At 34.7% G+C, this 18,410-nt stretch overlaps 1 non-coding gene across 1 annotated transcript; it reads right to left on the bottom strand.

Moving 5' to 3' along the window:
* Positions 1-1,028: 1,028 nt before the first annotated feature.
* LOC112535185 lies at positions 1,029-1,134 on the bottom strand. The gene has a single exon (XR_003079362.2). It is a non-coding gene; the product is annotated as a small nucleolar RNA R71 (small nucleolar RNA).
* Between the last annotated feature and the right edge of the window lie 17,276 nt (positions 1,135-18,410).

Raw genomic sequence — 18,410 nt, 5'->3', positions numbered from 1 at the left:
GAAAAAGAATGTAGACTCTAAGAGGAAATACCTTTAATTGACAATGAGAATTGCCTTTAAAGACTATAAACTAATTTCCAATCAATATGTTTTATGATAATAATGTTCAAAGTTCTTATTTGATTGTGATTTGTTATTTTCCCATATAAATATACTGTTATAACTTGTGTGAATACTTAAGTAATTAGTTAGTATTTAGATTTCCTTATTTGTTTTAATTAGTATTATAATTTTTGTTAATTTTGCTTATCCATCTTAATAGCTAACCGGTTAATACAAAGTTTACCCCAACTCCCGAGTGTTCTATAGCCTTCTTGCTCTATACTAAGTCCTAGAGACTAGGGTATGTAATTTGTCCCGCTACAAATTTTGGCGCCGTTGCCGGGGATTGAATAGTATTTTTTATTAACTTAGGGTAGAGAAAGATTGTTTTAGGCCTTGTATTTGTTTTTTTCTATTTTATTTCTATTTTGTTTTTATATTCTTCATTTTTATATTTTATTTTTGTTATTGTTAATTGTTTAGTTTAATTTATTCAATTGTGAATTAACATGTTTACTAGAAGTACTAGTGATAATAATTTGAACTTTGATCCTAACATTGATTTAATTATACGTGCTTTACGTAGGGAACAAAGGCAAAGAAGAGAGAACCAACCAAATTTGGATAACATGGCTCACCGGAAAGGAGAATGTTAGGCGATTTTGTAATGACCGACATCTCAAGAAGTTTAGGAGGTATTGTGGCTCTGGCTATTGCTAACAACAATTTTGAGATCAAGCCAAGTATCATCCAAATGGTGCAAAACAATCAGTTTGGAGGTTTACAAGGAGAAGATCCTTATGCCCACATATTAACTTTCCTTAATGTGTGTGCAACTTTCAAGACCAATTGTGTAACGGATGACGCAATAAGGCTCAAACTCTTCCTATTTTCGATTAGGGATAAAGCACAACTTTGGCTTGCTAGTTTGCTAAATGAATCAATCACATTGTGCGACTAGTTGAAGCAAGCATTTCTGTATAAATATTTTCGCAATGAGATCACTACTTTCAAGCAAAATGGAAGTGAGACAATCTATTCAGCTTTAGAGAGATTTAAGGAACTCCAAAGGCAATGTCTACATCATGGCTTGTCGGATTGGACGATTCCTTATATGATGCCTTATATGATGAGTTGTATTAATCATAAAAATGACATTGGTTATTCTATAAACGATTTAAGGGGTATTAGCCCTAATGTTTGTATGCATAGAATTCTTTTAGAGGACCACGCAAAGCCTTCTATTGAAGGTCAAAAGCAGTTAAACCCCACTCTCAAAGAAGTAGTGAGAAAAGAGGTAACTAAGTTGCTTGATAATGGAATCATATATTCCGTTACTGATAGTAAATGGGTGAGCCCCGTTCAGGTTGTACCAAAGAAGGGAGGCTTAACCGTTGTTAGGAATGAATCTAATGATTTAATACCTACTAGAACTGTCACAGGAAGGCGTATGTGTATTGACTATAGAAAATTAAATAAAGCGACTAGGAAGGACCATTTGCCATTGCCTCTTATCGACCAAGTCCTTGAGAGACTATCCAACTTTTCTTATTTTTGTTATTTGGATGAACTTAATGGTTTTTATCAAATTCCTATTCATCCCGAGGATGATGCTAAAACCTCCTTTACATGTCCCTATGGTACTTTTGCTTTTAGGCGTATGCCTTTTGATTTATGTAATGCACCTGCAACTTTCCAAAGATGCATGTTTTCAATATTTAGTGATTTACTCAGTAATTATATAGAGGTTTTTATGGATGACTCAGTGTTTATGGTACTAATTTTTCCAACTGTCTAGACAATCTATCTAAAGTTCTTGATAGGTGTATTGAGCATGGATTAGTCTTGAATTGGGAAAAATGTCACTTTATGACACAAGAGGGAATCCTTCTTAGTCATTCAGTTTCAAAGAGAGGCATTGAAGTTGATAAGGCAAAGATAGAAGTAATTGAAAATTTTCCACCTCTGAAGAGTGTTAAAGATATAAGAAGTTTCCTTGGACATGCAGGTTTCTATCAAAGATTTATCAAAGACTTCTCCAAGATAGCAAAGCCATTGTGTAAGTTACTTGCTAAAGATGCTATTTTTGAGTTTGATGAAGCGTGCCTCGGTGCATTTGAAACTTTGAAAAAAGCTCTTGTTTCCGCACCCGTCTTGCAACCACCTAATTGGGAGCAACCATTTAAAATAATGTTCGATGCTAGTAACTTTGTGTTCGGGGCTATTTTGGGTCAAAGAAAGGAAGGTAAGCCTTATGTGATTTACTATGCTAGCAAATTACTTAATGATGCTCAGATCAACTACACCACTACGGAAAAGGAGTTGCTTGCTATCATTTTTGCATTTGACAAGTTTAGAGCATATCTTGTGGGGCAAAAGGTGATTGTTTATTCAAATCATGCTGCTCTTAAGTATCTTCTAAGCAAGAAGGACGTAAAACCTAGACTTTTACGGTGGATTTTGATGCTTCAAGAGTTTGATTGGGAAGCGAGAGACAAGAAGGGTAGTGAGAACCTTGTTGTGGATCACCTATCAAGGATTGATCAAGATGGACTATAGAGGAATGATGATGGTGTCCCAATTAATGACACATTTCATGATGAACATTTACTAAGTATGGTATCAAAGGAGCTTCCATGGTATGCAGATATTTCATATTATCTTGTGAGTGGTGTTCTTCCTTATGAGTTAGATTATCGACAAAGGAAGAAATTTCTGCATATTAAATTCTATTATTAGGAGGAGTCTTTGCTTTACAAGAGTTGTGCCGATTGTTTAATTCGGAGATACATTCCTCAAGATGAAGCTCAAGATGTTTTGAGACATTGTCATTCCTTGGATATTGGAGGACACTTCGGTGCAACAAAAACGTCATCTAAAGTACTACAATATGGTTTTTGGTGGCCAACTTTATTAAAGATGCTAGAGAGCTTGTTCTTACATGTGATAGATGTCAAAGAATGGGCAACATTACTAAGAAACATGAGATGCCTTTAAAAGGAATCCTTGAAGTTGAACTCTTCGATGTTTCGGGTATAGATTTCATGGTCCATTTCCTAGCTCTTTAGGCTACAAGTATATTCTGGTCATGGTGGATTATGTTTCAAAATGGGTGGAAGCATTGCCAACCATTACTATTGATGCTAAAGTGGTCAAGAAGATGCTTAAGAAAATTATTTTTCCTAGGTTTGGTATCCTAGAGCATTAATTAGTGATGGAGGTTCCCATTTTTGTAATCATATGATTGAGGCTCTCTTAAAGAAGTATGGATAACACACAAGGTTACTACTCCCTATCATCCAAAAATAAGTGGGCAAGTTGAGATCAACAATAGAGAGATTAAGTGGATCCTAGAGAAAATGGTGTCTTCTTCACAAAAGGATTGGGCATTAAAGCTTGATGACGCTTTATGGCGGTATAGGAAAACATTTAAAACACAAATTGGCCTTACTCCCTATCAATTAATTAATGGGGAGTCATGTCATCTCCCTGTTGAATTAGAGCATAAGGCATATTGGGCAACAAGGACTTTGAATTTTGATTTGAAGAAGGCCGGTAGGAAGAGATTACTTCAACTTAACGAATTGAATGAGTTAAGAATGAATGCTTATGAGAATGTGAAGTTATATAAAGATCATACTAAGTTGTGGCATGATAAGCATTTATTTAAAAAGGAATTTCATGAGGGCGAGCTTATTCTCCTTTTTAATTCAAGACTCAAGTTATTTCCAGGAAAGTTGAGGTCACGATGGTCGGGTCCGTTTAAAGTTATCAAGTTTATTCTCATGATGTGGTTGATCTTGCCAATGCAAAGGGGGAAATTTTTAAGGTAAATGGACATCGTCTTAAGCCCTACTTGATCGGTGATGCAATTGATATGGGCTGCTCTATCCCTCTATCTACACCATAATCAAATTGAGGTAAGGCCAAGCTATAGACCCTTAAATTTAGCATGGTAAGATTAACACATTTTTTTCCTTAACTTTAATTTACATTTTTACATTCTTTGCTTTTATTTCATTTTACTTCATTTTGTTTACTTAGAGTCATTACTTCACTTTTTTTAACCCTTACTTATCATATTATTTTTGCTTTAGATTACTTTCTTTGCCTATTTAGTTTAAGTGCCTTAGCATTGTTTTCAAAATGTAAGGTGGCAAGTCGTCACGAGTTGACGAATCGTAACAGAACCTAATGGTTGACGACTCGTCACAGAAGGCTTTAGTAACGAGTCATCACACATTGACGACTCATTCACTCACATTAATATTACCTATACTTGCATTATCGTATATTTATCCTTATCATAGCATAGTTTAATTATTTGTTTTATATGTTACACATTTTTCCTTTTTATTGTTCATTAATTCTTTTATTCTCTTTATTCCTTGCCAAAATATAATTTCATAACTTAAAAGTTGTTTCTTTTCCAAGAATAGACATGTTCTTTCACATCTAGACACACCTTTTCACTATCTCTTACACCCCTACCTCTTACACCCCTATTACATCTATAAATACACCCTTTTGACTACCCAATCTCACATATCTTCATATCCAACGAATTTCCATAACTTTCCACTATCTTCCATCTTTTCTTATTCTTTCACTTCTTATATACTTAGGCTTTCTTTCATTTTCTCTCTACATTATTCATAACCAAAAACCCTCCCCACTCTTCCTATTCTCTTATTTTCATTTTCCATTTTCATTTCTTCCACTCTTCATATCTCTCCATTCTAATTCTTACAAGCATGACATTCACTATTGGCAAGACTAAAGCATCATCTGCTAGGAGGAAACGCATTGAAGAAACACCTCATCAAGAGGAAGATCTTTCCCAAGTTTACAAAGCCAAGTTCCTAATCCTTACAAATGACGAGGGTGCCAAATTCACATCAATCAAGTTTAGGGCAATCCTAGGTTGTAAGTACATTCCTAAAATCTCTTTTGAATGATGTGGGTATGCTTGAATCTTTTGATCAATTGTTTACTCAATGTGGATTTAAGATATTTGTTTCTATGCATGAAGATACCAATGTGGAATTAACTATCGAATTTTATACCACATTGGATATTAATCCTAAAAATTCACAAATTCTAGAATTTCGCATGCAAGGGAAGAAACATCGACTTACTTACACTTTTATGAATCATGTCTTTGGTTTTACGAGAGATGGGTTATGTGATCCCCCATCATCTTTTAGGTTGAATTAATTCTGGATGTTTTTAACTGGTTTGCAAACCCCATTCGATTCTAGGAAGGGTAAAACTATGTTTATCAAGGATTTAAAATATTGGTTGCCACATAAAGTGCTTGCATGTGTTCTCTTTCATAAAACTAAATTCAATAGAGTTTTTGTACAAGAGTTGTTTTTAATGTGGTGCATTCATAATAAGAAACAAGTGTGCTGGACTTATTGGGTATTCAATCAATTGTTAACTTGTGCTTCATGTAAGGATGCACCTTTAACTCATGGACATGTGATTACCACTGTTACAAAGGCTTTGAATCTTAAACTTGATAACTATGGTCGTTTTGTTGAGCGTTCTTATTTTACTAAGCAAGTTTTTGTAAAGGAGAAGTAGTGGATGCTGCGTTTTGTTTGATTCCTCCCCATTCCCATTCTTGTTGGAGGAGAATTGAAGGACCACCACCGGTAGAGGAGCAAAACTAGGCAGAATCCGAAGAGTAGCGTGCTTCCAAAGAGGAACTTCCCTGATACCCACCATCCGATGATGTTCCTCTCCTCATTTATCTAATTCAAAGTACCACTAGTGGTTCCTCAAGTGCCCATCCTTCTATTTGAGATCAAATAATAGATAGGTAGATTGCTATGCAGTGTCAACTAAATGAGATGGAATTTCACAACAAACAACTTTGTAAAACTTTGAAACAAGAAGAATATAGACTTACAAGAGGAGTTACAAAATTTCTCTCTCTCTTACTCACTCTTTTCACTCTAATTTCTTCTGTGAGAACTAGATAACAGAAGAGCTTCTCTTTCTAGAATTCTTTCTTCTCTCTTCTAAGTTTTGAGGGATGAAGAAGGAGGACTCCTCTATATATAGAGGTCTTGGAGCTTTGGATACTTGTCACGGGCTTTGGATGCTTTGCTTAGTGGAGTAGAAATGATTCCACTTGTCTTTGGAGTCTTGTAGAGATGCTTCACATGCTTTGGAGTCTTTTGATAATGCCAACCGTCTTTTGAGAAAGTTGTCGGCCATGCTTTGAAGGAATCTTTTTCTTTTTTGACTTTTCTTTTTCTTTTGTCTTTTGTCTTTTTCTTTTCTTTTCTTTTCTTTTTCTTTTTCTTTTTTCTTTTTCTTTTCTTTTTCTGGGCTTTAGTGTGGGCTTTTTGGCCTAACGCAAATAACCTTGGGCTACCATTTCTGGTTTTCAACCCATGGGCTTTTGAAGAAGGAGATAATATTTATGAGACTTTGAGCATCCCAAAACAATCGTCTCCCACTGGATCATCCAAATCGAATGCAGCAGTACTAGCACTGGAAGAGGATGATGATGAGGCTTTGGATTTGCCTTTAGAAGAAGCTGTCTCAGACAACTGTTTTATAAGTTGTAGGAAATCTTCTTGGTTTGGAAGCAGCCGACTTTGGAAGGAGAAAAGACTTCTGTGCCAAGAACGTTGTTTGTTCTTTAGGAGGAGGCAAGAAGCTATGTTTGGTCGAGAAGTTTTGAACGGCTTTTAGGGACAGTTTGTCTTGGTGGTTGAATTTATCCCACCATTTTACTTTGAATCGACGGATAAGTGTAATCTCACCATCTGGAAACAGATTGAAGTGAAAGTACCATACACATACCCAGGGTAAAAAGAAATTTGAACGGGGAAAGGAGAAGGGAAAACGCTTTTCCATGGAATTTGGTTTGTAATTTGCTTTGAAGAGGTTGAACAGGGGTAAGACTTCGGGAATAAGAGTCTCAGGGGCATTACCGTAGTAATTCCACCACTGTTTAATCCAGTAAGGGATTTTGGAGGTTTGGATGTTGGTGTCGAAGTAGAATAGCCAGGAGTGGCTTCTTCCTTCGTTTTGGATAAGAAAGGTATTGAACCAGGCTTGCTGGTAATCCCAATAGGAGAAAGAGGTGTTTAGATTTGAAGGGTAGGTTCTTTTTAGAGAAGTAGGGAAGAAACGAGGAGAGTGTAAATCCATACCCCAATCAGACGGGTGAAGGATTATTTGGATTGTGCATGTTGAATATGCAGGGTCTTTATGGGCTTTGTCTTTTTTGAAATGCTTGAATTTGGCTGAACCAGTAACCTCAAGGATTGACTGGTAATAAGCCTGAGGCTTTGAAATATTCCAGGGTTTAAAAAACCAACCTGGAGGGAAAATCTTTGAAACCAATTTTGAGGGGCTTTCTGTGCAGAATCCTTCCTCAATGGTTAAAACATTTTGAAAAATAGGTTTTTCCAAATACTCATTTGATTTAAAACGTTTTGATTGCGTCAAAACAATCTCCTGAGAGTTTGGCTTTGAAAAACTATTTGAGTTTTGAGATAGATTTGGAGGGAAAATCTCTATCTCGGTATTTTGAAAAGGGATAGATAGTATACCTTTACCCTTTGTAGAGGAAGAGGACGACTTTGGAGTCACTTCTGGCTTTAGAATAATTTGCTTTGTAGATGGTTTAGACAGGGATTGAACCATTTGTCTTTTGTATTCTTCCACCCTTTGAATGAATTCAGGGTCTTGCTGAGCAAGCCATTCCTGAATTTGTTTGGCTTGATCGGCTTTGAAAGGATCCATTTGTTGTTGAACTGGATCCGGTTGATTAATTTCTTCTTGGATTATCTCAGTCCAAGTCCTGATGGGCTTTGAAGTTGAAGGGAGAACTTCCTTCACTGGTCTTTCAATTTGGGCCAGTTTTGAACTAGCCGTGGACTTTTCTTCTTTGGACTTCGATTTTCTTGGCATTTTGTATCACTCCTGTTTTTGTAAGAACTCTCTGGTTAGAAAGTCAGGAATAGAATTTGATTCTCCTCGAATAAATTCAATCTCAAAATCAAAAACGGATAAGATAGCTTGCCAACTGGCAAAAATATGTTTTGAAGCTATATTTTGGACATCTTTTCGTAAAACTTCTTTTGCAGACTTGCAATCAATTCTTAAAAGAAATTTTTGATTTAAAAGATCGCTTTGAAATTTAGAAATACAGAGAACTATCGAAAGGATTTCCTTTTTGATAGTAGAATAATTCTTTTGGGTATCATTCCAGTGAGCAGAAGTAAACTGGACAATACATTCTTTGGAATTTTGAACTTGCTTTAGAATCCCACCGTATCCTAACTCTGATGCATCCGTTTCTACAATCTTAAATGCAGAAGGATCAGCTAGATGCAAGCAAGGAATTTCTAAAACTTGTTTTTTAATGCTTTGGACTATCTTTGTATGTTGATCAGACTAAGGAGGAGGGTTTTTCCTTAGCCTATCATGCAGAGGCTTTGCAAGACAGTTTAAATTAGGATAAAAATCCATGACATAATTTAAAATACCAAGAAATCTTTGAAGTCGGGTTTTTCCAAAATTTTATCCGGAAACTTTGGAAGTGAATGCAAGGGATCTCTCAGTTAGATAATTGTACCCTGAGGAGATGTAATGACCAAGAAATCTAATTTCGTTTGAAAAGAGATATCTTAGACTTTGAAACCACTAAACCATTTTTCTTAACAACATAGAAAACGTTTCTAGATGTTTAAAATCTTTGTTCAATGGAATTTGAAAGATTAAAACATCATCTATGTAGACAATGCAGAACTTTGAAAATGGATTAAAAATGTCATTCATGATTTTCCGAAATTCGGAAGGGCATTTTTAATCCAAAAGGCATCACATTCCACTCATATTGGCCGAATGGAATTTGTAAATGCCGTTTTGTAACGATCTTTTGGATCAATCTGGATTTGCCAAAATCCTGATTTCATGTCAAACTTTGAAAAGATGAATGCAGAATGCAGTTTTTGTAAAAGATCTTTCTTATTTGGAATAGGATACCTAATCCACTTAAGAGCTTTGTTCAAGGGTTTGTAGTTGATCACTAGCCTAGGAGTTCCTCTTTCTATCTCGCTATTCTTATTGACATAGAAAGCTGCACAAGACCAAGGTGATCTAGACTTTGAAATTAAACCTTTAGACTCAAGATCTTTAATCTCTAATCTGCAATGGCTCTCTAAAGACTCATTCATCTGAATGGGTCTGGCTTTAGTAGGGATTTGCTTATCTGAAAAATCATTTTCATATGGCAAATCTACCATATGTTGCTTTCGATTCCAAAAAGCATTTGGAAGATCAGAACAGAGTTCATTCTCAATCTTCATTTGAAAATCAGAAATTTTTCTTTGAATAAAATCATTTTGCAGTTGATCTAGGATTCTCTTCAAACCCACTTCTTGTTGAAGATGAGAAAGATGGGTTTGTTTACCTTTGATCAAAGCATTGATTTCAAAATTGTAAATGGAATGTGCTTTGATAAGATTCAAATTTCTCTTTTTTGGTTTTTCTATAAAAGGAAAAACAATCTTCGAATCTTTGGCTTTGAAAATGATACCAGCAGTTGTCACTTTAAAGGGAGTTATCAAATTGATAAACGGTGTCCCTAAGATAACAGTTTGCTGAAGATCCTTTGTAAGAATAAAAACATTCTTTAAAGCAATATTATTATTAAGAATTGCGGCTTCAGTTTTACTAGCAATCTTAATCTTTGAAGAATTGGCTGAAGTCAGCCTTTCTTTGATTTCTTGATGAAACCTTCTAGGAACCAGTTCGCAGTTGATACAATTGAGGTCTGCTCCTGTATCAAACAACGCGATGGTTTCTATCTGGAAATCACCAGGGAAAACAAGCTTTATTTTAATCAAATATTTTCTTGAAGTAATTTCCTTTAAAACATTGATAAAGTTTTCAGGAACATTTTCAGAAACTTCAAGGTTTTGAAAATCATTTTCCTCATCAGAATCAGAATCACTATTCTGTTTGAGGATCAGGCTTTGAAGCAAAATAGAATCATTTTGTTGTTTTTCTTTCAACTCTTTGAGTTCTGTTTTGATGGTTTTAATCTCCTTCTGGAGTTCCTGAATAGTAGGAAGAGGGTTTTTCAACTTCTTCCCTTTGTTCAAAATCATAGTAAGATCATAAGTATTCTTACTAGAAGAAGGAACCAGAGATTCAGTTTTTAAAATCTCTTTTAAAATCTGCTTTTGAATAAGAGGATCACTAATATGCTTTACAGCCTCAAGAAGAGCTTCTTGTTGCCTAGTGAGCATATTAATGTTCTTTGAAGAGCTCTCTGAATCTGTCTCAGAACAATCAGTTGAGGTTTTGATTTCATCAATTTGAAATTCTTCCTCACTGTTTGTGAACTCTGATTCAGATGAATCAACTAGAAGAGCAGAAATCTTTTGCAAAACTTCTTCTTCTATTTGAAGCTCAAGAAGTCTTTTGGAAAACTTACAATACTTCGAAGTATGGCCTTTCTTACCACATTTAAAGCATGTAATTTTTGAAAGATCCTTTTTAGAATCTTTCTTTGGAAATTTAGAATGAAATTTGGAAGAAGATGGGTTTTTATAGAAATTCTCCTTGCTTTTAGAAGGCTTTCTATATTTGGAAAATCGCTTCTTTTTGAAAGACTTTGAATAAGAATCAACTTTGCATTTCCCTTTGCAACTAGACACGGGCTCTATTAGGTTATACTCAGGCAGTTCTGAAACTACCTAGTTCCTGCCTAGTCTTTTCATCTCCCATTTGAAATTTGTCTTTGGAAGCTTAAGGTCATGACAAATCTTTAAACCTTCTTTCCGGGTTAGACTAACTAACTCACCATAAGTGTAGAAATCATAAGGGATTTGACCGTTATGGGCTTCTCTTATGGTATTCCTAACTCTTTCACCTAAAATCTTAGGTAAACCGGCTAAGAACTTTTCTTTCCAGAAAGGTTGGCTAGAATCTTCCCTAAGCATGACTCTGGTTAGGAAAGTGTCTTTGTAACTTTGGAAGTTGCTAAGCTTCTTACAGGTAAGGTTGCTAAGGAGCTCGGCATTTTTGTCTTTGAGCAGAGAAGGGTCTCCTATGAAATGAAGAGAAATAGTGAGGATTAGAGTTGACACTGCATCCTCAATTGGATTTCCTATTTCATCTAGAATGGGAGTTCCTTCACTCATGGTTTGGATAGCACCTAGGATTTGGAGTTGTTGTGCTTGAGTGAGATGATAATCCCACCATCCTTTTAATTGGCCAGAAAATCCAGCTATCAGGAGCTCAGCAATGGCTCTATCGGAGGTACCACTTTGGGTTTTGTAGGCATTGGCTGCCATGGTCATCTGTTACAAGAGACCAAGGATGTTGTACTCAGACATTCCATCTATATTCCATTCATAGACGGAGGAGGCATTGAATCTAGACTGGGTTAGGATGTTGTTCCTATTTTCAATTCCTAGATCTGGAGCAGTACTCCTAGGAGTATTCCAGGTTAATCTAGGGGCTTGGATTCCTAATCTGTTGATGTTGAAGGGTTTTGGAATGGGGCTTTCAAGCTCTGAATCATTTGATTCATCGCTTTGGGCTTGTCCTATTAAACAGTGGTGGAATTACTACGGTAATGCCCCTGAGACTCTTATTCCCGAAGTCTTACCCCTGTTCAACCTCTTCAAAGCAAATTACAAACCAAATTCCATGGAAAAGCGTTTTTCCCTGCTTCTCCTTTTCTGTTCAAATTTCTTTTTACCCTGGGTATGTGTATGGTACTTTCACTTCAATCTGCTTCCAGATGGTGGATATACTTATTATTTCCAGGTTAATCTAGGGACTTGGATTCCTAATCTGTTGATGTTGAAGGGTTTTGGAATGGGGCTATCAAGCTCTGAATCATTTGATTCATCGCTTTGGGCTTGTCCTATTGCACTGATATTCCTACTGCTTTGAGGAGTATCTGGCACTAGATTTTTGGACGACTCAGAGGTTGCTAATCTACTTAGCTATTCTCTGACTGCTTTGGCAAACTCAGTTTGCTTTTGGAAATGGTCTTGGCTTGGCTTTGTAAGCTGGTAAGGCTTAAAAACTAGGTTTTTAAGCTTCTCTGATTGGTTCGACTCTTTTGGTTGATCGATCTTTGGGGATTGGAGATGTCACCACTACAGGGGGCTTTTGAATCCGGTTTTCTATTCTAACCGGTTGCTTTCCTATAGTGTTTAGGCGGTGTTTGAGAAATTGTTCACTGTGAACAATGTTCTTGACATTCCTATCTAGGTCTTCGCCTACCAATTTGTAAGGTGTAGCCTCTATCTCACTCTCTCCATAAGGAATGGTTATCTTCCTAAGGGGAGGATGCTCAGACTGGACAGTTAGGTTTTCTCCTACCTTCCATTCAGGGGCTTTGTTCCTTCTTGTGGCGGGACTAATGGACTTATCCTTAAAGGGATAAAGGATACCATTTTCTTTGCAGTAAATTTGAAACCAATCAAAAAATTTGATTTGGGCTTTGTTTTGAATGCAAAATTGATAGTATTTTTCCTGAATACTATCTTTTTCTTTTAAAAAATTCTTAAAAAACCAAAGTTTCTTAAGATGGTTTTTCTTTGAATAGAAATCTTCATGCAAGAGTTTTTATCAATTTCAAACTCTTTTGAAATCATGTTGATCTCTGCTTCAAGGTTTTGGGTAATGGGCTGATGGTGATGGTGAAGATGGGGTAGAGGTTATCTCTATATCTTCGTCATCTTTCTTTGGATCGGTGTAGGCAGTGCAGGGATGTTGCTTTGGTAATCAACATTCGAAGTGTATTTGGAACATCGGATGTTGAAAATCCGGGTTGAGTTTGAGATGGAATTGGTTCTTTGTAAGGAGCATAGATAATGTGAAGGAATTTTGGATACCCTTCCAATATCTATGGTCGAGGTTGAAGAACCATCATCGGAAAATCTAGAGGAAGTTGACTTTCATTGAATGTGATCTTTACCTTTCCATCTGGATATTGGGCTATGTGTTTAAGGTTTGTGTTTGGTTCTGTTTGCTTTGGAGAAGTAGGTTGGGTTGCACCTTCAAGGATCCATTCTTCTGGAAGTGTAATGTCTTTCCATTGAATGGTTTTTGGAATAGTTGCGTTTGTATTTAGTTTATTTGTGTTTTAGTATATTTTAGGTTTATGTAGTTAGGTAGTGCATTTTTCTATATTTGCATTTATCATACATTTCATTTTTCTCCTATCTTTTAATAAGTAGTCATCTTACAAATCTTTTTCGCTTTTGATTGAGATTATTTTTTTTGCTACAAGTTTACCTTTTTATCTCTTTTTATTATTTCTAAGATCTAAAGAATATTTAGTCAATTTGCTAGCTATGCTTAAGGCTAAAGTGGTAGAGATTCGAGCTTAGGTTTTCTTAGAAGTTTTGAGTAACCTCAGGAAAACTATAGCCATAATATGTATAAAACTTGCTTTTCAATAATGGATGAGGACTGAAAGAAAAAAAAAAGAGAAAATGCTTTTAATATGATGCATCTTGTGTAAGTTGTGTGCAATTGAGTATGCTCCTTAATTGCATTCATTTGGAAAGGGATGTATGATGTATTTAAGTAAGTTGTGTGTATTTGTGTTTGCTCCTCATTTGCATTCATTCAGAAAGAATACATCTAGAATAAATGCTTATAAATTGTCTATAAATGCCATGACTAAAGTGAGTTGTTATGTGTGCTTGACATTGTCTCTAGGTTGCCTTTTGCCTATAAAATTCCTAAGTTTGAAGAATGAATATTTTAGCTAAATAGCTTGGTTAAAATCTTGACTTTGTGTTCTTGGTTTTATTTTTAATAAATTGAGATAAAACGGTAAATTTATTGCTTTTCTTTAACCTCTTTCGAAATTGAAATGGTTTGCCAAGATAACTACATTTGTTTTAGAGAAGAAGAAAATTTTGTTAACTTTTCCATGAAGATCTACTCTTGCTTGAGGGCAAGCAAGGTCTAAGTGTGGGGGAGTTTGATACAATGCAAATATCCATAGTTCTTTAGGTTATTTTAGTTTTAGTTTCATTTGATTTTACTATGTTTGTGTGCTTATTTGTTTATAAAGGTGTTATTTTTATTTGGTTTATGTTTATGATTGATTGTGTGTGTTTTATACATGTTTTTAGGCTCAAAATGTGCATGAAAAGGACTTGGGATCATTTGGTGTGAAGTGTGAAGCTTGAAAAGTCTAATTGGAGCCTTAGTAGATCTTGAAGAGTCGTCACAGAAGGCCGAGTGATGAGTCGGCACCGTCTTGACCAGTCAGTCCCCAAGAATTGCAACTTTTCCTAGTTTGAGCAGTTTTCGTATTTTGGTCATAACTTTGTCTACAAACATCCAAATGAGGTGATTCAAGTTGCTCTGGAAAGATAACAGAATCAAGAAGAAACTATCTAGAGATAAAGTCATATGATGGACGAAAATGCCCTTGAAATTACAGAATCTGCAAAGGAAGGTGACTTTTCATGTCAAAAGGTGCCTTTTTCCATTTCTACACGAATAATAGCCTTTAGAAACATATAAATAAGTGTGTTTGGCTCTGTTTTGGGAATGAGAAAAGAAATATAGATATAGAGCATAGTTGTTAATAAAAGTATTAAGTTTTAGAAATCATTGCAAAGATTTTGTTCTAGTTTTTGAGAATTAACTAGAAGGAGACCAAGTCAAGAAGCAAGAAGAGAAGATTGTTCTACACTGAGGAAGTGCTAGAAGACTTAAAAAAAGGTTTTATCTATTCACTTTCTTTTGTATACCTTTTCTATGTTGCAATTGATTTTCTCTTATTGTTCTCTAAATATGTGTCTTGGCTAAGTCTTTGTATGAGATTTACAATGATGAATTAATTAAGAACTATATTTTTATTTTATGTTATTTATGATTTAATTTCAATTAGTGCTCATTCGTATTATGTATGCTTGATCACCATATATAACTTCTTAATCAAATTATTCACTAAGAGATTTGAAGTAATTTGGTAGAACGTAATTGATATTACTTAAGAATTTAATTTGGCTTGGATACAAGAGATTCATCTTAAGGGAATAAGAATTAGTATAATGTGTTAATGATTTCTCTTTATCTCTGCATTGCCATGAAAATGAATGTAGACTCTAAGAGGAAATACCTTTAATTGACAATGAGAATTACCTTTAAAGACTATAGACTAATTTCTAATCAATATGTTTTATGATAATAATGTTCAAAATTCTTATTTGATTGTGATTTGTGATTTTCCCATATAAATATACTATTATAACTTGTGTGAATATTTAAGTAATTAGTTAGTATTTAGATTTCCTTATTTTTCTAATTGCTATTATAATTTTTGTTTATTTTGCTTATCCATTTTACCTAACCAGTTAATACAAAGTTTACCCCAATTTTCGAGTGTTCGACACCCTTCTTGCTTTATACTAAGTCCTAGAGAGTAGGGTATGTAATTTGTCCACTACATATAACATTGTGAATCATATTCTTTAGTCAATTAATCTTTGTTAAGCAAAAAAAAAACACTATAGAAACTATTCTAACACTCATACGAAATAGCATTATCAACATCATATACTTTAAATGGTATAAAAAGTCTCATAGATTTTAACTACCCTTACAACAATTATCACCAATCAACCATCATTCAAAATCTTACTCTATGCACACTTGATGGCTAACCCTTCCTCTACATTAGCACGGTCTGGCCCTTCTCCCTTCACCGGCTTGCAATCAAGTGCCCTGTTGTATAATGCGCATTAACAACCACAATAAATCATATGGGCATATATCAATCTCAGCACATTTCAGACACATCACTATGAGGAGGCATTTCTTAAAAATAAAGTGCACTTTCACTCGCTCAAAGGCATTAGATGAATGCTCTTTTTAACACTAAAATGAAACTATATCAGATTGCCCCATAATTGTGAATATAATTAATATGCAATAGATGAAATTAAGGCTATCAATATTTGTGCTCATCAAGGAAAAGCAAAGATCTTTAATGAACATTATATATTGATTAATTAGGCAAACTAAAAGTTGAATATTCTTATTGTTGAATTGCAAAATCATCACATGTAAAATCCAACACAAACAACCTACTTTTGATAATTATACTTCAAATTTGTAAAACCAATAGAATATATTTTGAAATAAGTACCAATCTGAAATTTAATATGCTTAAAATAACAAATTTAAGTTTATTTTTTCCCAAGTTCAATATTCAGCTTTCAAAACAAAGAAATCAACTTTGCAAAGACTTGATATCTACTCACCGAAGTGACCTTTAGTCATACCCAACCAGCTCTATAAAATATCTACCTTGCACTTGCATTTCTTGCCATTTTCAATATCTAATTCATAAATTTCACTTAGAATTCAACAAAATAATAAGCCTTTATGCTCTCCTATCATGCAGCCCCCAAATGATATACAAATTATTCTCAACAACCATGATTTAGCCAACTTTGAAAATTATTGGGAATTACATATGAGGTATTTGAGGCTCATCTTCTATATATTTCTAGGTATCCAAGTCCATAATATGTAGAAAAAGTTTCACTTCAATTAGATAAATATAGAAGGAGTTAAGCATAATTTAATATGACAAGCTCAAACTATCCTGACAGAATGAGCAATAAATTGTTTGGTCCGATTCCATAAAGATAAAGATAGAACTAGCACAAACGTAAAACTACAAAGTCATATAGGACTGCCTAAAATTTTCTATGCATCAAGCTACGCCTAATTTAGAGCTCGCTCAAGATATGACATAAATACGGAGGCTACAAAATCAAAATAATCCAACCCGAGAATACAGCTCACCAATTCTAACTCAAATAAATCAAAACTCTTATAATACTTACCAAATAAACCTTTAAAGCCTTTATAGATGAAGATTATGGCCAACAAAGTGCTTAAACCATGAAATTCCTCTTAGAGAAAGATTAGACCGGGTTGTTTAATGAAGAAACTCTCTTAATTCCTCTTTTCTTTTCTTATGTTAAGTGTCTGTGTGTGTGTGAACATATATGTATATAGAGACTTAGGAGTAGAGAGTGGATGATTCTAGATATAGTTCAGGGTAGAATTAGTTATAAAATATCCCCTTAGGTCCTTAATGAATTACTCATATTACTTATGAACCCTCTAACTTTGAATCTTTCATCCTAATTCAATCCACCATTTTCTTTTCATTTTAATTAAGTCCCACTGTTATTTATTATTAAACATACTTAAGTACTACCTTAATTCAATTAAGATACTATATATAAATGCAATGCTAAATGGATAAGTACATACTTAGAGTACGGGTGTGACAGTAGATGATCAAGTAGCATGAGACGTAAATCCATAGGTGAAAGGGGAAAGTCTAATATAAGTGGGAATGCGAGGTTTTTGATGTTTGGGATGCATATAATGAAGTAATTTGGGTCAGAGTATTTTTAGATAGGTCTACTCAAATTTACCCTTTTTTTCATTAAGTTGGCTTATAAAATTTGGGACAACGAGAGTTGTTGCCCAGTCAATTCCTCTCTCGTTCTTGATTTATCTCTAGTTTATTTATCTTTATTTATTTATTTATTAATATTTAGCTTATAGTTTCTTCTTCTTATGGAATGAGGGCTTTCGCACTATAAAAACTATATACAACCGAATACTTAAGGCTAATGAGCATATTATTTCAGTTTTCTACCTTGCGGGAAATCACGTTATTGGTTCTTTCAAGAACTTTATGGACTTATCAACACTCACGCTAGAGAGCATAGACTTATCATTTACGTCCTTCCTTTTGTCTTCTGTTCTTTGTATGCCCTTGTGTTTAAATCAACTTGATTTGATTCTTATGCTTAGCCGTACGGAAGACAACAAAGAACTTGTGATTTCTTTCCTTACTCGATCTAAAATCTTACCTATATTCTCATTTTGTTGGTTTCTTTTGTGTCTTTCTTCCTAATCTCTGTCTAGTATGATGGTTTGATTTTATTTGGGGAGCATGTATATGAGTCTTCAGTGAAAGCACGTGGAAAGTGGCAACCACAGGCCCAATCTAGTACTTTGATGAATGCGGAGAAAGAAAATTAGTTGATCATGTATTGATATCATTCTCCGAATAATCATGGATAAATCTTTTAGTGGAAAGAGGGAACGATGAGAATCGAGGCACTCCCAAATATTCCGATTCAAGATTTGCAGCATTAGGATCTCCATCCTTCCTTGTTCCTCTAACAAAAGAAATGAGAACATAGGTAGGATTTGTATCCGATAAAAAAAGAAAATGCAAGTTCTTTATTCTCTTCCATGGCTAAGCATAAGGAAGGACGTGAGTAATAAGACTAGGTTCCCTAGTGCAACTC

This window comes from Ricinus communis, chromosome 3, assembly GCF_019578655.1.
Source record: "Ricinus communis isolate WT05 ecotype wild-type chromosome 3, ASM1957865v1, whole genome shotgun sequence".
NCBI lineage: Eukaryota > Viridiplantae > Streptophyta > Magnoliopsida > Malpighiales > Euphorbiaceae > Ricinus > Ricinus communis.
The sequence above is the reverse complement of the archived record's forward strand: the minus strand, read 5'-3'. Positions and strand labels throughout refer to the sequence as shown.